The sequence below is a fragment of the Phascolarctos cinereus genome, unplaced genomic scaffold, assembly GCF_003287225.1.
Source record: "Phascolarctos cinereus isolate Bilbo 61053 unplaced genomic scaffold, phaCin_HiC Scaffold_1;HRSCAF=81, whole genome shotgun sequence".
Classification (NCBI taxonomy): domain Eukaryota; kingdom Metazoa; phylum Chordata; class Mammalia; order Diprotodontia; family Phascolarctidae; genus Phascolarctos; species Phascolarctos cinereus.
Window position 1 is genome coordinate 69,898,741 of NW_027555514.1, and position 24,758 is coordinate 69,923,498.

Below are 24,758 nucleotides of genomic sequence, written 5' to 3' on the forward strand. Positions count from 1 at the left end.
AAATAATTGATGCTGGTATTAGGAAGGTCAGGTGACAGAGCTGAGCTTCCAGATATATGAGTCTCCAAGGTGAGAGATTATTCTGTAAGACAGAGTTGACGTGGAGAAAAGGATAGAGTGGAAGAGAGAGTAGTAATAGTAGTAATTATAGTAGTAGTGGTAGTAGTGGTGGTGGTGGTGATGGTGGTAGTAGTAGTAGTAGTAATAGCAGCCTTTTGTGAGGAAGTAAGTGACCAGAAACTCAGGAGCCCATGAAGTTAAATATGGATTACGAGTTGAGTAGGAGGAAGAAAGAGTAAGGATGTTGTAAGTCATATCCCTGGATTAAGGAGAGGGGTTTCTGTGAGGATCTTCACTTTTTGAAACCGATCTGTCTCTTTACAGTATTCTTCTTTCTCCCCTCACCCCAACACCCCTAGGGAAACTGAGGAGGAGGCTATACTGGCAGCTTGGTACTGATAGATTGCCAGACCTGGAGTGAAGAAGACCTGGGCAAGTTCCCTAACTTTTCTTATTCTCAATTTCTTCATCTATGAAATGAGAAAGGCTCAAAGGCCCTTTAAAGTCCCTTCTACCTCTAAGTCTATAATCTTATAGCTACAATCTCTCTCTCTCTCTCTCTCTCTCTCTCTCTCTCTCTCTCTCTCTCTCTCTGATTTGAAATTGGGAAATTTGAAATGGTCTTATGTCAAGGTCCAGCTGTGCCCATAGAATATATCCTAACTGCAGGCTTATTATGTCTTCAAGGTAACTTTTAAACTTTTTATTCTCAGTTTATGAAAGCCATTTTTGATGGGTTTGTATTTTTAACTGATTGAGATATTTTCCTCAAAGTCTATCTGCTTTCAAGCCCCTTTATTAAATGTCTCTGCTGAAAACAATTTCTTAATCAATGAAGTTCAGCATCCCTAGAGCATCCTATCATCCATGGTCTACAGAGCTGAGGCTCCTAGCTGAGAGGCAGATGGGGTCAGTTGTAACTGCGAATTCCTTCTCTGTGGGCTATGATGGCCATTTCGTGACTAACAGCTGTGTTTATCTTTTAGAAGTCACAGAAATATTTATTAGCAAAATTGTTGTCATAAGGAAGTATATAAAAAGTAGTTTAATATTAGGAGGTCATTTTTAAATTTTAATAGTTTATTGGCACATTTGTCTTTTCCCTACGCATGCTACTTAACTGACCCATATTCTTTCCGAAAATGGATCTCTCTGATTATATGCCCCTTTATGCCACTTTTCCTCTGCAATTCATCAATGGTAATATGTTGTAGCTTCCTCGTGTACACAGCTCTGTTGTCATTTGGGTGATCCCGTGATTCCATTCCATGGAGATGTCAAGAGATCTGGAAGAAGGCCATGCTGAATGGACCTCCGAAAGGATTAATACAAGGTAAAAAGGTACAGAGGTTAAGTGACTTACCCAAGGTCACTCAGCTAGTAAGGATCAGAAGTGGGATTAGAACCCACTTCTTCCTCACTCAAAGTCAGTCAGTCAATAAACATTTATTAAGTACTTACTATGTGCCTGAAGCTGTACTATAAGTTGGAGATACAAAAAGAGGCAAAAGATAATCCATGCTCTCAAGGAGCTGACAATCTGATGGGGGAGAACACAAACCAACAGATATGTGCAAATAAGATGTGCAGGACAAACAGGGAATAAATAAGAGAGGGATGTAGAATTAGGAGGAGTTCTTCCTGTAGAAAATAGGATTTTAGTTGGGACTTAAAGGAAGCCAGGGAGGCAGAGATGAGGGAGAACATCGAGGGATGGGGACAGTCAGAGAAAAGACTCAGAACTGAAATATGGAGTGTCTTATTTGAGGAATAGCAAAGCGGCCCGTGTCACTGGACTGAAGAATGCATAGCAGAGAGTAGGGAATAAAAAGACTGGAAAGGTGGTGTGGTGGTGGCGGTGGCGGTGGTGGTGGCGGTGGTGGCGGCAGCTGCGGCGGTGGCGGTGGTGGTGGTAGGGAATAGGTTATGGAGGGTTTTGAATGCCAAACAATGGGTTTTGTGTTTGATCCTGGAGGCAATAGGGAGCCTGGGGTTTAGTGAGTAGGAGAGTGACATGGTTAGTCTGATGCTTTAGGAAAATCAAAGGGCAGCTCTCTATCCATCCCAATATATTGTCTTACTAGGGCAGAAGTGGTGAACCTGAGGCTCGAGGCACATGTGGCCTCAGTCAAAGGGCTGCACTTGAGGACCTAGAAGGCCACATGTGGCCTCGAGGTCCCAGGTTCCCTGCCCCTGTACTAGGTGAAGAATAGATGTTCTAGAGGGATAGATAATTGGTAGAAGAATGATTGGAAACAGGAGAAGGGGAGGGGAACAGGAACAAATTCGGGAAAAAATATGGCAGGAATAAAAAGTGGCAAAGAAGGGAAACTCTTAAAATTATTGGAGCTTAATATCAGTTGAGGGGCAGCTAGGTGCCACGGTGGATAGAATGCTGGGCCTGGAGTCAGGAAGACTCAGTTTCCTGAGTTCAAATCCAGCCTCAGACACTTACTAGCTGTGTGATCCTGGGCAAGTCACTTAACCCTGTTTGCCTCAGTTTCCTCATCTGTAAAATGAGCCACAGAAGGAAATGGCAAACCAATCTAGCATCTCTGCCAAGAAAACCCCAAATGGGGTCACAAAGAGGTAGACAAGACTAGCATGATTGGACAACAACATAAAGATACATGAAAGTAATTAAATACAAGTTAGTTTGGGAGGGAGGGCACTGGCAGGTGTGGGATCAAGAAAGGCTTCATAGAGATGGTGTTTGAGTTGCATCTTAAAGGAAGAGAGGACTCTATAGGCAGAGGTAAGGAGGAAGTGCATTCCATGCCTGTGGGATGGCCAGTGGAAAGACTCAGAGATGGGGCAGTTGTTCCTGTTGGGCAGATCAGGCAACAGCCACACAACAGTCAGGCTATCTTAGACGTTACAAGTCAGATACACTGAGGTCTCACTCTTACGTTCCTCGGGTTCATTTGCATTCTGAAGTTCATGTTTTCAGCCTTCTGGGGGAAATTAACTTATCAATATGCTCCTTTGGGTGTGTCACTAGTAAGTAGGCTGCCTTAGATGGGATCCAAAATGGCTTTTGACAAATTCATTTCTATAAGCAAACAAACAAACAAACAAACAAACAAAAAACAGCTGCAAATGTATACAGTAGTTTCAGAATGCAAAGAAAAAAATAAAAGAAATAAAAAAGAAAAATGGGCATTTCATTTTTAAGGATTATTTCAAAATTCCAAGGATGGATTGTTAACTCCTTGAAGGAGGGATCTGTTTTTTGCTTCTTTTTGTAAACCTAGCGTTTAGCGCAGTGCCTGACACATAGTAGACACGCAGCATCCATTAATTTAATGATATAGTTCGATTTAAATCATAGGAAAATTTAAGGAGTGTTATATGTGTGTGTATATGTATGTGTGTTCACACACATAACCACCCTGAAAGTTTCTCCTGGTATTTAGTAAGTAAAAATTGACTGATTGAAGTAGAGAGTTATGATAATTAGGACAATTCTTACCCAATTCTTATCTTTGAGGGGCAAAGATGAGTTTTTTTTTCTGAATTACCTAAAGCAAAATTCACAAAACAACAAGAGTATCTTTCTATTAAATCATATGATTATAAAGATGTGATCTACTATGGAATATCACCTTTGGAATTCTGTCTGTTTTCTTCTCATCTTCAAGGATGACTTTGATATTGGTCAAGTATTCTCATGAAGATTTTATAGAAATGGGAAAGGAAGTATATGACCAAATAGTTACTGATATTTCCTCAGATATCTTTTTTGAGTGGTTGAGTGCAGTAATATAAGTCCTTCCTTCTCCTCCAAAAGTATTTGGTTTCCTATCCTCTTCAGATAGCTTCAGTGCCCTCAAAACTGTGCTTCCTCCAGAACAGATCATCTTTGTGTATTCTTGATATGGTCCAGTTACTCTTTGCATCTTTGTTTTATTTCTTGCCCTTTCTACTTCCTCATGTAGTACACCAGGGACCTTAAAGTTAGAGTCTAAGTGTGGTGCTTCCACTAACATTGATGGACAAGAGTTTATCACAGAAATCTTTGCAGTTCTTTCTTTTGCCAAATTTTCTGTAAGCTGGTTTTCCTTTTATTTATTTTCACACGTATAATCTTCTACAATCTACTTCTGTAAGATTTTACAAATGATTTCATATTCTAAATCAGTGTTGCCTTGGCTTTTTCTATATCTCTTTACTTGACCAGAAGCCAAGTGTTTGTTGATTAGGGCACTTTTTAGGTTCTCTTGGTCTTGTTATGGCAAATGGTTTATATATTAAACTTTGATTGAAAATTATGATAATTTTTTTTGGTTGATGTCTTCTCTTCCACACATTTCTCATTTTTGAGTCATCAATAACATGTTTAAGTTGGTCAAGTAGGAGTTGTTTTAGTTGTATTAATTATCTTTTTCTCATTGTTATTCTTTCTAGCTTATATTCATTTGCATCTTTATCCAAGATGTCTGAGTCCTGACTACACACAGACAGCTGACTCAGGAGTGCCTTCCACTTCAGTAATGAGTCATTTCCTGCTGGTTCATTTTTTTTTTATGATGCTATGTAGTGCTCACCATGTCCAGGATCTTCTAATTCTTTTCTTGGGATGGTATTCTTGATGCAAAGGCATGAGACTTCTCTGTAGTTTGTAAGTCTTTGGCCTCTCCCATTTCCTGCTTGTTGAACCATATTGCAACATGATTTTGTTTTGCTATCTTCTCCTTTGTTCCCTTTGACCTTTTCACTGAAGTCTCAAAGCATACGTCAATTAAATTTGGAGGGTCTCACCAAAGTCTTCATAGATTTTCCTTTACCTCAACTTTAGATTTTGTTGAATAAGTCATGGTTATTTTCGTAGTAGTCTTGTTTGCAAACACTTGTCACAAGAACTGCATTTATTAGATGGCCAAATGGTCTGTGAAAGGGTGTTCTTTGTAGTCTTTGGATACATAATGAAACCAAGTCAGTCTTTGCATTTGTGTATTTACATCTCCAAGGAGAACTTGTGAGCCATCCTTCAATTTAGTTGTGATTTCCTTTAGTCTTTTTGTTTATTTATAGTAAGAATGTCAAGATTTATGCGCTCATAATATGTCCTCTCACTGATTATAGAACAAAGATCTCACATTTATAGTACTGACAGCTATTAATATTTATAGATGGTCTAAAATGGATTCTTAGCACACTCTGTTCCTTTTTATTTTTTGGCCATTGTGCCATCATCACACAAAAGCCCTAGAAGTATGAATAAGACTAAAGAACACTTTCGATTTTTCTTTCATGAGTTGCCATGCCCAAAGAATTAATCATCCAATGACCAGCTTACTGGTGGTGAGCCTCTGTACTTAGCTAGGTTGGTCCTTTGAAAGCAGAATTAAATCTATTTCTGTAGCTATACTTTTGCACAAATAAAGCCAGTGGAGCTAGAATTAGAATAAAATATATGGAACTGGGGGAAAGCCTTTGCATAAAATCACCGATAATAGTCGATGTCCAAATTGATAGGGAATTGATACAGACAAACAGTATTAACAACCATTCCTCAATAAATAATTACTTGAATAATTTAAATAATTTTAAAAAGAAGAAATACAATCAACACTTGAAATGCTTTTAAATCACTAATAACAAGAGAAATTGCAAATAAAAACAATACTAGGGTGTCTATCTTGTGCTCCTCAAGGTGGTAAATATGCTCTAAGGTGGGAAATCTCATTGGAAGAACTATAGGAAGACAGATGCCCTACTCACTATTGGTGGAGAACTAGTTTAACTATTAAAGTCACTAAACTGTTCATGTACTCCAACCTAGTAGCATTACTAGGCATATATCCCAAGCATATTGACAGCAAGAAAAGATACATAATTTAGGAAAAATGATCATAGCAGTGAACTTATTTGTAGTTAAGGACTTGCCTTTCCTGATGAATTCCCAGAAGGCTTTTTTTGGTATTAGTTTTTTTTTAAAAATATTGAACTAATTCTCTCTCTCTCTCTCTCTCTCTGTCTCTCTCTCTCTCTCTCTCTCTCTCTCTCTCTCCTTTTCCCTCTCTGTCCTTTCTGTCCTGCCCAGGCTGGAAGTGCAGGGGCTACTCAGGTACTCTTTTTGCTTCTCCTTAGGTCACCTAGTGTCCCTTGATCCCTGGTATAATTTTTACCTGGTCATTATTTCAATAAATTTTTTGCATTACAATTCATATTTATCAATTTTAATCTGATTTATCTCTTACTGGTTTAGGTATCAATACCATATTTGGTATATAGTGTTCACCATGTCCAGGATCTTCTAATTGCTTCTTTTGCCATTTTTATATATAATTAATGTAATATTAATATTAATTGTTCTTTGAATGTTTGATAAAATTTACTTGTAAATATATCTGGTCTTTTTTCATTTTGGAAATTCATTAATGGCTCAGTCAATTTCTTTTCCTGAGCCTGGATTAATTAAATTCTCTATTTTTCCCTACTGTCAGTCTGGGTTTTTTGTATTTTGTAGATATTTATTCATTTAATTTAAATAATCACTTTTTGGGGAATATAGTTTGGCAAAAATAATTTCTAACAATTTTTTATTTCTTCTTTATTGTGATTTCTCCTTTTTCATTTTTATAACAACAATGTTTTTCCTATTGCTTTTTAAAAATCAGACTAATGATTTCTCTATTTTCTTTGTTAAAAAAAGTTGTTAGTTTTATCTATCAATTCAGTGTTTTGGATTGTCACATTGTTGTTACTTCCTTTGATGAAATTTTCTATTGTTTCTATGATTTGTTCTTTAGGATTAAATTACTTAGTGTCTAATTGACTTTAATGCCTTTTAATGAACTTGACTTTATACATTATGGTTAGTAAAGATATGTTTAGTATTTCTGCTTTTTTACATTAGTTTGTGAAGTTTTTATGCCTTAGTACATGTTAAATTTTGGTGAAGATGCCATGAACAAGTCTTTGCTATTCATATGTATATTCTTTTTTATTCCCATTCAATAATCACCAGTGATCTATCATATCCATTTTCTCAATCAGTTTTCTCAAGTTCTATTCAGGTCCTTATTTATCTTTTGGTTATATTTGTTCAAGTCTGAGAGAGGGTATATTGTTATTGTTGTTCAGTCATTTTTCTATTGTGTCTGACTCTTTGTGACCCATTTGGGATTTTCTTGTCAAAGAGAATGAAATAGTTTGCCATTTCCTTCTTCAGCTCATTTACAGATGAGGAAACTGAGGCAAATAGGATTAAGTGACTTGCCCAGGGTTACACAGCTAGTAAATGTCTCAGGCTAGATTTGAACTCAGGAAGATGAGTCTTCCTGATTCTAGGCCCAGCACTCTATCCACTGTGCCACCTAGATTTACTGTCTATTTCTTCTTATAAATCCTGTAAGCATTTACATGTTATGCCATTTGATGTCTATATATTAAGCATATTAATGTTAATTATCTATAATTCCTTAAGCACCATTTAGTTTCCTTGTTCATCTCTTTTAATTAAGTCTGTTTTCACTATTACCTTGTTTGAGGTTGATTAGTACCCTCTGCTTTTTTATCTAATGCATATGTTCCCTCCCAAGTCCTTATTTTAACATTTCCTAAATCTCTCAAGTATATTTCTTTAAATTATATATTGTTGGATTTTGCTTTCTGATTTCATTTTGCTACCCTCTTCCATTTTATGGGTGAGTTCATCTTATTAATGTTCACTTGTATTCACTAATTGTGTATTTCTTCTCTTATACTTTTATACATTTTGCCCTTGTTGACCCCTACCATACTCTTTGCAAAGAAGCAGAGTATATTTAATGAAGAGTTTGCTCAACACTGGAGATCTATTTTTGGTACAATTACAATTCAATTCAATTTTTTCTTCTTCTTTTTTCCCTCACCCAAACGCCAGTCACAAATTCTTACCCTTTATTTATTTCTTTTTGTTCATCAGGTTATACCTTCTTCCGTCTTCTGTAACGGATAGCATATTTTATCACTGGTCTTCTGGAATTATAAATGGTTATTGTATTGATCATGAATTTTACATCTTTTAAAGTGGTTTATTTTTACTGTGTTATTATTTTATAAATTGTTCTCTTGGGTTTTCCCATTTTATTCTTCATTAATTTATTAAAGTCCTCAAAATTGTTCAATTTTTAAAAATAATATTAATGTTTATAATATAAATTGTTTTTCTACTCAGTTCACTCTGTATCAATTTATATCTTTCCCTACATTTTTGAAATCATCTATTTATTTCTTGTAGCACAAAAGTATTCAATCATATTCAGCTTATTCAGCCATTCCTCAATTGTCAGGCATCCTTTTAGAGGATATTTACTCATTTTCCAAGTCTTACTTCCTGACTTGGGACTTTCCATCAGGGCCAGGATCTGTGTACCACTGGAAAGAATGGTAGGGCATTCTTTGGTTCTGATTTTTATTATATGGGGTCTGGATCCTAACTTCTGTATGCTTCAAGGATCTTAAAAGCATTTCCAACCAGAATGCAGCTCTGAAACAGAGACTGCACTGGGGCAATCTGATCCCAGAAAAGCCTTAATCTTTGGCCTCCTGGTCCAAGCATCACACACTCCAGAACCTTGGTTCTGGGTCAGAATTACGTGTTTATACATTCTAGACATTCTTGGCTTGACCCTGTTTGGGGTTTCTATTTTTTTGTACCCAGTGTATAGCTTCAGCCTCTAGACTTCACTGGCTTTCCCTTGGTTCCCAAAGTGTAAGGCTTACTTGAGCTATATTTCTGGGCCAAGCTTTTCTAATTAAACCCCTTCTGAGCTGGCAAGATGAACTTACTGTAGTTTCTCCTTGTATTTCTTTATATTGCTTGATCTGGTGCCATTTTTGTCCTTGCTGGAGTGGTTGCTAGAGATCTGAGGTTTTTTACTTCTCCCTCTACCATCTTGAAGATTAATTATTTTTGTTTCCTTATTTGAAAAATAGAGATAGTAAATATAAAATGGAGATAATAATAATGGGTCCTTGTTGGCCGCATATACATAATCAAAGGCAATGAGACAGCCACGACTGTAGCTAGGCAGAGGGAAAACAATGATGTTGCTTTTGGTTTTCTGTTCCTTTCCTCTCTCCCATGGGAGATGAGAAGATCTCAGGGTTAAAAAATTGGAGAGCCCAAATCCAGAAAATCCTTGGCAATTTGATGGCAGGGTACCCTCAAAAGGGATGTTGATTCTGTACAATTTAGCAATCACAAATTAAACAGGGAGCCATGAGGATTTTTTAAACCTATATCACTGAGACTTCTTATGTAGACCCTGAGCTTAGGAAACAGGAAGTATAGATTGAAAAATAGACTTCAGCTGCAAGGTATTATAGTTATTTCCAACTGCTTTATGTTAAAAAACAAAAAACAAAAAACTGTGCTTAGGTAGAACAATCTCCTTTTGGAAAGGTAACATCTATATCAGAGAACAGATAGATCCTTCATATGGGAAGAAAAATTTCTTAGGGTTGTTTTCCACACTGATGACTGACCGTTTTTGGTTTTTGTCTTTCTAAAAGAGCTAATCAAGTCAAGTAAAAAAGTTTCTAGTAAGTCCCTACTGTGTGCCAGGTACTGTGGTAAGTGCTGAGGATACAAAGGCAAAAACATTCTCTGCACTGTCCTAAGGATTTCACACTGGACTCATGAGCTTACAATCTAATGAGACTGTAGCAAAAGGTGTCTGTTTTAAACTAAAATAGGTTTCCTCCTATGAAGAAAAAGTAACACCTCAGCTGGATACTTCAGATCTGGGCCCCACAACCTGGTGCACTGGAAGCAAGGGAGGACTTGAGTTCATAATTCCATTTTGGCCGGTTACTACCTGTGTAACCTGGACAAGTCACTTAACTTCTTGGAGGTCCTCAGTTTCTTTATCTGTATAAATGAGATGGTTGGACTAAATGACCTCTAAAGGCTCCTTCCAGCTCTGAATTTACAATCCTGTAAACTTCATGCCTAAAGGAGTTGTACTGGTCAGTAACGACCAATGCTTAACAGGTCATTGGAGCAAAGTTGATCAGAGGCTATGGGAGAACAGCAGAGAAGGATGCCTGGTAGGGATCAATTGTATGCCCACATGCAAGAAGAGATAATAGTCCTATGAAACCAACAGGGAATAAGCCTAGCAGAGTTGTTTAGTCATTTCAGTTGTGTCTGACTCTTCATGACTGCCTTAGGGGTTTTCTTGGGAGAGACACTGGAGTGGTTTGCCATTTCCTTCTCCAGTTCACTTTACAGATGAGGAAACTGAGGCAAATAGGGTTAAGTGACTTGTCCAGGGTCACACAGCTAGTAAGTGTCTGAGGCTGGATTTGAAGTCATGAGGATGAGTCTTCTTGACTCCAGGCTTGGCATTCTATCCCCGTGCCACCTAGGTGTCCCAAGATGATATTAATTGAAGGTATTGGAGGCTCTGTAGTGTCACAGGTGTGAATTATTCCTCTGTGTGTGTGTGTGTGTGTGTGTGTGTGTGTGTGTGTGTCCTGGCCATAGACACTCTCTATGTGTGCGATCTTCCACAATATGTGCCCTAGTTCCCTGTATGTATATCTCTCTACAAGTGTTCATCATGTGTAAAATGGTATTAGGTATTTGTGGGAGAGTATACCGTAGGCTTAGGGGAAATGTTTGTTGATACTTTTCTTACTATGCTATTTCATTAAATGACTTTGTTTACTAATTGTATCCTTTGGCTCACGAGTAAAAGCAAATACACTGGTAGGGGCCTGTGAACTATAACTCTGAGTAACTCTAAAATCACAGAATACTTTGAATACAGGAGAATCTTCTGGGTGTGTGTGGTGTGTGTGTGTGTGTGTGTGTGTGTGTGTGTGTGTGTGTGTGTGTATGTGTGTGTGTGATATTTAAGTTGAGTGTTTCCTTTGGGTGCTATGCTTCTAGTACCTGCCTCAATACAGTTGTGAGGATCTAGTGGGATAATATACATAAAAGCTTAACAAATATTAAAGTGCTATATAAATGTAAGCTGTAATTATTAAATCTTAAAAAGAGTTTTTAACTTGGGTTTTATATTTTGATACCTGTATTGTAATATAATTAGTTTCCATCTTAACCTATGTATTATTTTTTATGCATTTAAAAACATTATTCTGAGAAGGGGTCTTGGGCTTAACTAGAAACCCATAGGGGTCAATGTCATACAAAAAATTAAGAATCCCTATATAAGAGGAAAGAAAAATCTATTTTTCTAGAGTTCGTTGGAATATTTGAATGAACTTTAGGATATTGTTAATCCATTTCCGCTGGAGTTCCTGCTAATCTCTAGTGTTTGCAACACTTCCTTTTTTTTTTTTAACTTACCTTTTGAATCATTTGTAGTTCCACACTTTTAGTAATAATATTTGATAAAAACAGGCTTCATTCTGTGACCCCAGCAACATCTATTCATGCAGGCCCTTTCCTGGCCCCAAATACTGACTCAGGCCTTATTAATCTTTCAACTGTTTCTTGTGAAGCAGTTTTCTATCTATATATGGTAATGGTGCTGAAACTCAAGCCAATTGCTTAGCCAGTAAAACCAGAGTATAGATATACTAACAGAAGTTTTATAACTGTAGGTCCCTTTGTGTTACATCCGTGAAAGCCAGTTATCAAGAGCAGTTAAATCTTCATCTAGAAATTTTATTTCTTCCCCAGTTGGACCAATGATTATTGCAGACAACTGGCACTCTCTCCTTGCCAGTGAACTTTAACCCTCATACTGCCTTGATGTTGTTGGGATTGGTGTTACAGAAGGTCAGTTCAGGGGTAGTGCAGATGAGATTAAATCTTTTTTTTTTTTTTTGCCGGTAGTGCCGTCAAGCTTTATTGCCTTATTTTTAAATGCTTCATTGCTGCCTTTTGTTTTTGCATCAAAGTTATTTCCAGATACACCTCTCCTCCCCCAGCTACCTGCCAAATGAGTCCTCTCATGTAACAAAGAAAAATAGTTAAGCAAAACTCACCAACCTTGTGACCTTTTCTGACAACAAATACATTCTTCACCTGTAACTGCCTACTTCTCCAGCATGAAGTGGAACCACCTCTAAAATAATATAGAAATAGAAAAGGACACAGAGATCTTCTAAACCAGGAGTTCTTAATTTTTGTGTGTGTCTGTGATACAATATGTGGAAACATTATTGTAAATACACATTTGTCCAGTGAAATTGAAAGCCCAGAGTTTTCAGAGAATAAAGAGTTGGCAGAAAAAAGGCTTTTTGGATATAGTGTCATCATCTTTCTTGAGGTAGCTATAGCTAGCTCTCAGTTTAGTTCAAGTAAGAAATGCAGACACTTTATTAGAGAAATTATGGCTAGATTTCCATAGCACTTTTGCAGATTTGAATGAATGTATGATTAAAGCATTTGTTAAGCACTTAACTATGCGCAAAATACTTTTTTTAAAAAAAGGCAATTGGGGTTAAGAGACCTGCCCAGGGTCACACAGCTAATATGTGTCAAGTGTTTGATCTAAGGCCGGATTTGAACTCATGTCCTCCTGACATCAGGGCCAGTGCTCTATCCACTGCACCATCTAGCTGACCCCTGCAAAGTACTTTATTAAGCTCTGCAGATAGACTGTTCACAAGGAGCACATATTCTGACTGAGCACATGTAGTCCTCTGCCTCAGGGAGTAGTGAAGTGAACGCTAGATTTAGAGTCAGAGGACTTGGCTTCAAATCCTCCCTTTGACTTTTATTTCCTATACCAGGCAAGACCTTTCAACTCTCTGGGCCTGTTTTTGGTAATCTGAAGGATTTGAATTTGATTACTTTTAAGGTCTCTTCCAGCTCTAAATCTCCAATGTGATGTCCAACGGCTTTCTTTTGGCTTATCATCAGTCTCAAGGTCACCACCTTGAAGATCTTTAGATGTATCTTTTTGGTGGTTGGGGGACATCAGGAATTTCAATTACTTCTTAATTGGGCTTATAAAATGAAGAAGTTTAAGCCCAGCTTTGCTATGTTGTGCGTGTGCTAAAAATGTGTAAATAGTTGCTTTGATACTTACTAAACTGGGCTGCCAACAAAGTAGTAATTGACTGCCATCTAGTGTTCGTTACTGGAACTATGTCAGTCCGGCTCTAGCTGAAAGTTATTTGGGTAAACGCTAGACATCTCTCAATGGGGCCTGGGAGATTGTTTTATTAAATCCTACCCCATAAGCCATTTGGTAGTATTTCAAGCTACCTGGTCCCACATGCAAGAGAAAGAACAACACTTGAAAACTTAATGCCAAAGGGAAAACAGAGGTGATGCCAACACGGCAAGAGTCAAGTGAAACACCCTATAAAAGCCATCCCAGCAAATAAAGAGAAATGGCCTAAAGTTTTTGCCATCTGTAATTCAACAAATATATTTTAAATTCATATTAATTTAGGGGAGCTGGTGTCTGAACTCAGAGATTAGAATTCCAAAATATAAACTCCTTTTTGTCTTTGTAATCCCAGTTACTTAGAACAGTCGGTGCCTTCCTTATGCATAGCAGAAACTTAAATATAATAAGACCCATTTGTTGAATTATTATGTGGGATGCTATTATGAAATTACTGAATTAAATTAGTATTCTTTCCTTGATGTCTTGCTGTCCCTCCCTTCTCTCCCCTAACCTCCTACCCTTGCTTCATATGCAGCTGGGTTAAAATTTAGCGTGAGGTGGCACATTGTTTTTACAAGGAAAATAACAGCCTGCCAGGGTCATGTTGCAAGTGAAGGGAGAGCACTCTTTTTTACTTTCAAGCAAACAGTTCCCTATCACCAAGCAGCGGACAGTAAACACAACACATCTGCATGGTTATTTCAGTTTTTTTTTGAGGGGTGGTTATGCCACCCTTGAAACCCACACCTACTTGTCCCTCTCGAAAAACCACAAACTGGTGCTCTGGAAGTTGTTATGACATTCTGAAACTCACAGTCCTAGTTCATTTAGTCACTGAAATCACTGTGGCTTTGACTGATTTCTGACCTTTCTCTCCCGTTGAGAGGCACCCTACGGCTCCTGGGCACACTCTGTAATGGGTGATTTAGAAAAAGACAGATTTATCTTAAAACAGAGTTGTCAGAAAATTACAGGGACTGGAGAAAGGATTTGGAGTAGTTTTCCATTTGATTCTGTGACTGTGTGTGTGTGTGTGTTTTTGTTTTTCTTTTCTTTCTAAACAATGTGGAGTACTAGAGTCAGAAAATGCTTGGATTTTTAGGGTTGAGATTGCTTCATTTTTCAAAGCAGTTCTGCGTTTGATCCAGGCATGAAATCAGTTTAATTCGCTTATAATATTAGAATGAGTGCTGCCCTTCATTCCGGAAAGATTTGGCCTCAAATCCCATCTCTTCTACAGTTCCATGGTCAAGGTATTTAGCCTCAATTTCATCACCTATAAAATGGGATTAATAATGCCTATAATATATTTATGTTACAGAGTAGTTGTGAGGCTCAAAGTAATATTTATAAAATGCTTGGCAAACTACAAAATGCTATACAAATATAAATCATTATTGCTTTTAACATCATTGCCCCACTACTCCTTTGTGTTGTGTTCTTTGGTTAGAATGTTAGCTCCTTGAGGGTAGAGATTTCTTTCTTTCTTTTTTTTTTTTTTTGCTTATATTCGTATCTCCAGTGCTAGGGACATAGTAAGTGCTTAATGAACTCTCTAGTTATCTATCTATCATCATCATCGTCATTAACCAATAATAATTTTTTAAGCACCTTCTGTATGGCCAGGCACTGTGCTAGGTATTGGGAATGCAAATTTAAGTGAAATAATATCAGGTGTATGGAGTTTACATCCTAATGGAAGATGTAAGGAGGGAGTGCATTTCAGGCAGGTGGATGGCTAGCGAAAGGCACAGATGGGAGATGGAGAACTGTGGATGGTGGTGTTTGGGAAGGGGAGTAATGTCTAATGAGGCTCGAAAGTCAAGTTGGGGCCTATTAAAATTTTTTTAATAAATCAATTTAAATCAGCCTCTTTTAGCTATTATTCAGTTAGCACTTATAATTTGTAATAAATCCATAGGCTTCTATAAGACCATAACAAATGTCTATATTATTTAGAAGTAGTAGGAGTTTATACTTTAATGCTAGATTTGATTGAATTGGGCAGTCACATGGTCAGAAAAATTACTTTGGTAGCATTGTATAGGATGAATTGAGTGGGGAGAGACTTGATACAGAGGAGACCAATTAGGAGGCTGTTGTAGTAATCTAGGCAGGAGGTGATAAGGGCCTAAGTAAGGTGGTAGCTGCGGGAGTGGAGAGCGGGAGATGAATTTGAGAATGTAAATCCTAATTAAATTAGATCACTCCAAGATCTCTATATCCATCCCCATCTTTAGTTCTCATATCATCAGTTGGCAATTTCAAATGGCTGTCTTGGATTTACACTCTACCTGTCCAAAACTAAACTCATTATATTTCCCCCTAAACTTTCAATTTTTTTTTAAAATTTCTGTCAAAGGTGCCACTATCCTTTCAGTCTGTAGGTTCCTAACTTTGGCATTATCCTCAACTCCTCACCCTCTTGCTTACATATCCAAGGAGTTGCCAAATCTGGCCTTTCTGCCTTGACAACATCTTTTGATCCGACTTCTTCTCTCCACTCCCACAGCCACCACCTTAGTTTAGGCCCCTCTAAGAAGTAATTGGCATCTGTGATAAGACTGTGGCATGGTGGAAAAAGAACTAGCTGGGGAGTCAGAGCACCTAAGTTCCAATTTTGACTCTAGCCTGCTTGCCACTGGATCAACTTGTTTAACCTTGTTGAAGAAACCTCAGTTTCTTCATTCATCTGTCAAATGATGGATTTGGAGTAGATGATTTCTGAGTTCTATTTTTGCCCTACGTGACTATGACCTAAATACCAGGCAAACTGGTCGGAAACAACAGGCTGGTTGGTAACCATAGCGAAGACTACTGATTTGCATCTTTGTATCTTCTCCACCTAACACAGTGTCCTCTGCCTGCAACTAAGCAGCAGAGAAGGCGAAAGTGTAGGTACTGGCCCTTTTAGAATTCTAGCTGTCTACATAGAGGCAAGTCATGGTCTTAGAGAAGCCTATGGATTTATTGCAATTACAAGTGCTAATTGCATGAAAACGAATAAAGGCTGGTTTAAACTGACTTTTTAAAGAAAATTTAAATACCTATTTAAAGCAAGTGACTTTAACACAAATGCATTTCAAATGTAATACAATCATTAAGAACCCTGAAAGTGCCCTACAAATGCTAATCATTTCTATCTTTATTTTATGTTCAAGACTATTAAAGTGTTGAAGGCAGGTTTCTACTGAAGCAAAAATAAAAAGCCCGATAATATATTATCAGGAAATTTAAAAATCAGACTGGGAACTGACCTTGGAGCTTTCAAGATCATATTATACAATATTCCAAAGACTCAGGAGGTATTCGATATTATTAACACCAAGGACTGTCGTACTGTCTGGTCGTCAAGTTGCTATTGCATTAGGATATAATAGAATTTTGGAAAAATGACATTGACAACTTCAGATTTTGAATATATTTTAATAAAATGTTTCTAGTGTAATTGGAAGCCTGCAATAGCATTTCACTGTGGGAACTGTGTTACTTTTTAGATAGGTTTTTACACTCACTGCCGTGGAAGAATCCTTCAAAAACAAAGGACGTTAACATTTTAAAATAATTTTTATTAATGGTGTGAATGACATGGCAGTTAACAAAAAATTAATGAATTTTCTTATCATTTCCCCCACAGCCTTGAGTGTCTCTGGAGACAGTGAAGAAATGTATCTTAAACATTTGTAATCCTGATGCTGTCATGAGCAAACTGGCTGTGCCTGAGAAAGCCTTGTATCACAAGGAATTGAGATTATTAACTAATAATTGAGAAAACTGACTTCTCAGAATAAAATTTGCGGATGGGACTCCTAGGATGTGTGGGTAAGGATCACATTGGAGACTGTTGAATATTCCTTTGGTCCCTTTTAGATGTATCAGAATTATCTTCCTCAAGCAGGACCTATATAATGAAAGGAGGGAGAAGGGAAGGGAATAAACATCTATAAAGCACTTCCTATGTACGAGGCACATTTGATCCTCACAACAACCCTGGGAAGTAAGTACTATTATTACCCCCATTTTCCAGTTGAGGAAACTGAAGTTAAGTGACTTGCCCAAAGCCACACAGCTAATAAATATCCCAGGCTGGATTTGAACTCAGGGCCTCTATACTCCAGGGATCTGCCCAGTGTACCACCAGATATCTCAAAGAGCATTGGATTTAGAGCCCCAGGCAAGAGATCTGTAAGACCCTCAGAGGTCATTTAACTGAGTCCCCTCCAAGAAAAGGAAACTGAGACCCATAAAAACAAAGTGACTTATCCATTGTCACCTAAGTAGCAAGGAACAGAGCTAGTATCTGATCAAAGCTTTCGACTCAAAGTTTGCTTTTATTGTGAATTTTGCCATTATCCACAATCCTGAACATTTTGGTAGTCAGAGAAGGACAAAAAATGTTGTATATGAAACTGTGGATTTCATTATGTACAGATTAAAAAAAGTATATATTAGTTGTAACGTGGCAGTTACAACATTGGGTCTATTTCCTTCTGAATTTCATTTTTTAGTTGCTTTTAAAATATCCTCCCTCCCTCTCTCCCTTCTCTTCGTCTGTCTCTCTCTTCATCCATCTCTCTCTTTCCCTTCCTTCTTTTCCTTCCTTCCTCCCTCATTCCCCCTCCCTCTCCCCCCTTTTCCTTTCCTTTCCTTTCCTTTCCTTTCCTTTCCTTTCCTTTCCTTTCCTTTCCTTTCCTTTCCTTTCCTTTCCTTTCCTTTCCTTTCCTTTCCTTTCCTTTCCTTTCCTTTCCTTTCCTTTCCTTTCCTTTCCTTTCCTTTCCTTTCCTTTCCTTTCCTTCTTACCTCCCTCACTCCCCCCATCCTAATAATAGTCAAGCAAATCAATTCAACATAAGTAGCTCTGTGGTATACTAGTTAGAGTAATGGAACTAGGGTCAGAAAGACCTCAATTCAAATCTACCCTCAGACACTTACTACCTGTATGACACTGGGCAAATCACTTAATCTCTATTTGCCTCAATTTTGACATTCATAAAATGGGGATAATAAAAGCACCTACTTGCTAGGCATGTTGTATCGAATGAGATAATACATATATATATATATGTATATAAGTGTTCTAACAGCAAAACACTATATAAATGCTATTATTATCATCTTCATCATCACATTGACCATGTATGTCTTATTCTGTCCCTCTAGTCCATCACCTTTTGGCCAAGAGGTGGGTGACATGCTTTACCATCAGTTTTCTGAAGGCAGGATTGGTCATTTCATTGATCAGAGTTCTGTAGTCTTACGGAATTGTTTTCCTTTGTTTTGGTCATTGTATATGTTTTCCTGGTTCTGCTTGTTTCATTCTGCATAGGTTTATACAAGTCTTCTCATATTTATATGAATTCATCATAGTCATCATTTTGGTACAAAAATATTCACTCAAATTTGTATGTACACAGTTTGTTCAGTTATTTCTCAATGGATGGACACACATTTTGTCAGTGCTTTACCCATTATAGCATGCTTACCAGTGGTGTGACCTTCAGCATATTAAATTAATGACTCTGTGATCCAATTCTCTTACTTGTAAAATGGGACTAAGACATGGCATCACAAGGTTGTTACAAAGATCCAATGAAATAATGTCTATAAAGTGTTTTGAAATTGTAAATATCAAAATAGATGTCAGCTATTATTAATTAATGGTACTGAACAATGGTACTGTAGCACATAACATAATTGTGTTATATGAATGTAAGAGAATACTATTGTAGCACTAATAAGCCCAAATGCAAGACATATCTTTTTCATTTTAAGTGACAGACAGTCTGATAAATTATGTTACTCACCCTTGTGATATATGGAACTTCAAATCCACTGAAGGGAGAAATTCCTGTTAAGTCTATAAGATTAAGTTGACAATGGAAAATACTATATTGACTTTCTACGCACAGGACCCTAGCTTCTGATTTCCTGAGAGTGCCTTACAAGGTTATTGCCCATTGGAAATGAAAACTTGATTGATGAGAACAGTGACACTCCTTTTTAAAAATTGAATTGTTAGGGCTTAATGGTTCACATTGGGCTCTCAGCATGGTTTCCTCAAGACATATCTCAAGAGAGTAGCTGCCCTGCCAATCCCAGCTACGGATTCTTTTCTCATGCTGGGGAATGGAATATTATAGAGACCTAATATCGGAGCCTTGATGAGACTGTCCTTCAAGCCTGGGCCCAGGCTATCTTCTAAGACTTGCTTTTGTCATTAGCAGAGGACAAGCTCCCCCTCTTCAAGTAATGATGCCCTGTAGGGAGGATGCTTTCAGGAGTTGACAGTAAAAAATAAATAAGTAAATAAATAATAAAATATAAATAAAAAGATAAAAAGATAATAAAATATAATAAAAATTAAAAAAAATTGTGCTCCACGTGGCAAGAGGCGATGAGTTACAACTTGGCAGGACATGATAGGATAATCCCTTCCAGGTATTATGCTAAACATACTGTACTAGAGAATTTGCATCTTGTCTTAACAACAACAGCTTCAAGATGATAAAGATTAGTTTCCTAGTAACTGACAAGCATCAACATCAGATGCCCCAGGAAATGGTGCTCTGTTCACCACTCCCTGAATGAACCCACTCAGGCCTTGTTCCAAGCACTGGATTTAGAATACAGGACACCTGGGTTTGAGACCTGGTCTTGCCGTTTTTTGGCTTAAGAACTTTGGATAAAACACTTCATGCCTCTCAGCTCCTGTTTCTCATCTATAAAATTCAGAGATTGAACGAGATAATATCAAAGACACATTCTTAATGCCAATGTTTCATGATTTAGCATCCCGAGTCTAGAAGAAGCCTCTTCCTGGATTATCCCTGCTCCAAATGGTGAGGTTGACTCAGATCCCCACTCCAGTGGCCTGAGGTCTAACTAGCAGGACACTAAACTTTGGATCAGACTGGGCATTATGGAACACCACTAGAAAGGGGATTGACTCAAAGGGCTAACATCAACACACACCAACCTTTAATGGGAGGAGGGAATAAGTATTTATTAAGTGCTTACTCTGTTCCAGGCCCTGTGCTAAGTGCTTTGCCAATGGCATCTCATTCAATCCTCACAACAACCCCATGAGGTAGGTGCTATTATTATCCCCATTTTATAGAGGAAGCTGAAGGTGGCAGAGGTAAAGTGATTTGCCCGGGGTCATAACTAACAAGTGTTTGAGGTTAGATTTGAATTCAGGTCTCCTAGATTCCGGGTCCAATCCTCTATCCATTGGACTTCCTAGTTGCCTCTAATGGAGTTTAGTAGAGAATGATATTCCATAGCTGATAGTTATTTAATGGGTAAGTCATACTCTGAGTCTCAGTTTCCTCATCTGTAAGATGAAGAACTTGGACAAGTAATATAAGGTATGTATAAGACCTATAATGTCTTTTCCACCTCTAAACCTGTGGTCCTATTATTCTCAGTTGCTCTAAGTAATAAATCCATTGGACACCTCTTGGTCAGCACTGCCCTGGCAGCAAGGCCAGGTGGTTTAAAGTTCCCTGAGGCATTTTCTTCACTAAGAGACTCCCTTTGTTTTTAAGGGACATTAAAAGTTCAATAGTCCTTGCCTTTTAGGCCTTTTTCTTCATTTCTAAGAGAGCCATGAGCAATGTCCCCTTGCCATGGTGTTTTTTTATTCTTCTTCTTCTTCAAAAAAATCGCCCTTCTTTCTTTGTTTTTCCTGAACCCCCCAAAACAACACATTCCTTATAACCCCAGAAATAGCTCCTCACCAAGCTTATAAACAGCATTCCATGAATCTCCAGAAAGACAGGAAAGCCTTCTATCTCTTGGACTCTGGACTAGAGCACTCCTGCAGCTCTGTCAGGTTTATTTTGAACAAGTTTTTTTACATAAGGGCTTGGCACTGGAGAGCAAACAAAGAAGCTTTAGAGCCACGCTGCCCCCTTCAGATCAGATAAGTTGCCTCTCCCATTCTGAACGGATATTTATTTTGGCAGAATAACAGATGTTTTCTTTCTTTTCTTTCTTCCTTTTTTTAATCATCCATCTTAGAAGATCTCCAAGGTATTTCAAAATAGAACAAAGCAGCCGTTGGGGCTTTCCACTCAAGGAAATGAAGGTGAAAGAGTCCTCATTTAGGCCCTTTATAGGGAGGTTAGAAAGGAACATGAATTAAAATGTTCTTACTGTGATAATTTTTGGCCTAGTGACTAGTATATTGGACTTAAAACTAGGAACACCCGAGTTGCAATCCCATCTGAGTCACTTACTAGGTATATGACTAGGGGCAAATTTACTTAACTGTTTTAAGCCTCAGTTTCATCATCTGTAAAAAAGATATTTTACATATACCTCACTGTGAGTTGCTTTAAGGATCAATTAAGATAATGAATATAAAGCACTATACAAACCATGGCACTGAATGTAAAGGTCAGTTATCACAATAATAACTTTAAAATCTCAACAGGAGGAAAGAAAAGGGGATTTCTCTGAAAGTTATTATATATCATAATCTATTTTTCTTGTGGTATCTCTAATTTAAAAAATGCACCAAACTGATACCAATTGTAACTTGTAAGAAAATGCGGCCCTGTTGAGGGAATATTGGAAATACAGAGATTTCCATCGTACTGAACTGTAGACTTGTGGGGGTAATTTGATCTCCTCAGCTTACCACACAATAGTCCCCGGTTATTATCAACTAAGTTTTTTTCTTTCTCTCCTTAGCTTAATTAAATACTGTGGCCAGCCTTTACCCCGAACCAGAGAATAGTAAAACCTGACTACCATATCGTGAAAGGATTTCAAATCCCTGATTCTTACCCTTACGCCTAGTTCAGGAAGTCTTGCATTTGTCATTAGGGGTCCAAGTTTCTGAATGTGAATGGAAGCCAGATCTAGTTAAATACCACATTTCACAAAGCACTGATGAAAGCCACATGTTTTGACCTCATTACAACAGAAAGTGGACACTCCAAAGAAAGGCTCTCCAACTCCTCTTTATCTCTTTTCCTTTTACTTCCCTCGCTTCAATAGTGAGAAGAATAGTTATTAACAGAATGTCTTCAGGAGTTTCTGCAAACTACCTTCAGACTCATCTCCAGGGAGGATCCAAGGTCCAGAGACATCCCTTGCAGAAGTGTGGGACCCAAGATAAATTGGTGTCTTATTCACATACACTTTTCAAAAATTCAGGTGAAATCATTTTCAAATGAATGACAAAGATAAGTTTAAAGGGGGAAAAGAATTCAAAAGAAATACAATGTGAAGCCTTGGGTTGAGTGGGTGGTCAAGGGAGAAAGGACAACAGCTCTAATTTTATTGTGATGATGGGGAAGGGGCAAGGGATGATGGGAAGGATGCTATGGGCTGATTATATACAGTGTCCCAAAAGTCTTAGTATGGTGTCAAGCTGTTAAATTGCACTAAAACTTTTTGGACCTCTTGCATTTAGATGAGGGTACAATTTTGTAATTTCAGACTAAGGACAATAGTAGAAAGAACATTAAATTAGGAGTCAGGAGACTAGTCAATAGTCAAGCAACATTTATTAAGTACCTATAATATGTCAGGCACTGAGCTAAGTACTGGGATACAAAAAGAGGCAAAAAATAGTCCCCACCTTCAAGGAGCTTACAATCTAAAGAAACTAGTAGACCTGGGTTCTGGTCTTGGTTCATACCTGTGATAGGCGCACCATCTGTCAGGATTCCTCTATCATGTGGATTGGTCTTTTTTCCCCTCTGATATCTGTCCCTGGGACTTGACCAGAGGGGCTAAATACACTGTACTCAGTTTTTTGGTGGCCTTTGTATGTATTGATGTTACTTCCAGCTCACCTTATGCACATAAAAAAAGCTCTGAGTTGAAGTCTTTGAAATTGCTCCTCTGTTGACCAGACACATTTCCAGTATCCTCGTTGAGTGTCTGGGTAAATGTTTAACAATTGGTTCTCCAAAAATGTGCACAAAACACATTTTTTGTTTAATTTGCATTATTAAAATTTTTCTATTGCTTTCTTAAGTCTAGACAATCAAGAACAGAACAATAAATCAAGCCATAACTTGTAATGTTTGCCAGTTTCCAAGGGGTAAATGCTCACACTAACAATCCAACAATTGACTTTCATAAACCCAGTGGGAGCTGGCTCCAGCACACTATTGCTTTAGAGGTTATCAAGTCCAACCCCTTCTTTTGTAAAGAAGAGGAAAATGATAGCTCTTAGAGAAGTTAAGTGACTTGTCCAAGGTCACACAGGTGCAACCTGGCCAAAGACTTACCTGCCTTGGGCTTTGGCTTCTTCAAAATGGATTACATGGTTCCTAAGGTCCTTTATGTTTCCTGATGCTAGCAATGGCCCAACTACATTTTTGAGCTAAGGAAAGTGTGACTGTGAGGGGCTGAAAATCAAATGGGGGGGCGAGAATCTGTTTGCTTCTGGGACAACTTGTGACACATCTTATGGGATGTAAAGGGGGGAGTAGCCACAGTGAGTTGGGTCATGTCCCTGATTATGTAACAGTGTAGTAGCTTGGCACATAAGAGATTTTCTTGGCCAATCCTGTGGAGGTATAGTTCATCTCCAGTGAAAATCTGAGACACGACACACACAAAGAATTAATCAGTTTTATATCACAGGAAATCCTTTGCTGCTGGTCACAGACCTGCAGTTCCCAAAACAAAGGATAAAGACTCAGAAGTAATATAAACTCTCACACTGTGGGAGGAAGAGCTAGTGGGAATAGTCACTTTTCTCTACCTCTGCCTCTCCCCGCCGAGATCAGTAAAATTAGAGCTATAGATTTTTAGGTACTTTTGTATTGGGAGAGAAAAAATGTGTGAGCCAGTTAATATTCCAGAGAATGCATAATGCAAGTGAGGGTTCATAGGACCGTAGGACCATAGGTTTTGATCTAGAAAAAGGACCTAGGAGGTCACTTAGTCTAACCCTCTATTTTAGTGCAGAGAAAACTGAGGTCCACAGAGATTGTCAGAACGTGTCTGAAGCAACTTTTGAACTCAGACCTTCCTGACTCCAAGTTCATCGCCTATCCACTACATTATGTCTTTTCCAAGGTATACCTGATTCAGTGTTTTCCAGGGCAAGACAGCAGTAGACTTTTTCAGCCCAGAAAGAATATCCTTTATAGCGCCGGTAGGTGGCGCAGTGGATAGAGCACCGGCCCTGGATTCAGGAGGACCTGAGTTCAAATGCACACACTTACTAGTTGTGTGACCCTAGGCAAGTCACTTAACCCCCATTGCCCAACCAACCAACCAAACAAAATAAGAATATTATTGCTACATTTCAATTAGATCAACACATATATTAAGCGCATACGAAATGTCCAGCTGAGCTGGAAGGGCCATCATTGATCTATACTTCTGGACACTGCAGTAGAGGCAGAGACTTCAGGACTGGGACTGACCTGTCTTTGAGGGGTTTTCTGGATCTTGACTGTCAGTATAATACTTTGTGAGACGCCTGAGAGAGTCCCCAGCACAGATTTTAGAGATTCAGGTTGGGGATGTAAAAGTCTGTCCCTGTGCTGCCTTACGCTCTGTATATGTGTGTATGTACACATGTGTATGTACATATGCACACACACATATATGTAAGCAGACATGTATATATACACA

At 38.1% G+C, this 24,758-nt stretch overlaps 1 long non-coding RNA gene across 1 annotated transcript; it reads left to right on the forward strand.

The window, feature by feature from the left end:
• Positions 1 to 924: 924 nt before the first annotated feature.
• On the forward strand, positions 925 to 20,296 carry LOC110211250 (uncharacterized). The gene is made up of 3 exons (XR_013487281.1): positions 925 to 1,393; positions 16,786 to 16,970; positions 20,176 to 20,296. It is a non-coding gene; the product is annotated as an uncharacterized LOC110211250 (long non-coding RNA).
• The last annotated feature ends 4,462 nt before the right edge of the window (positions 20,297 to 24,758 follow it).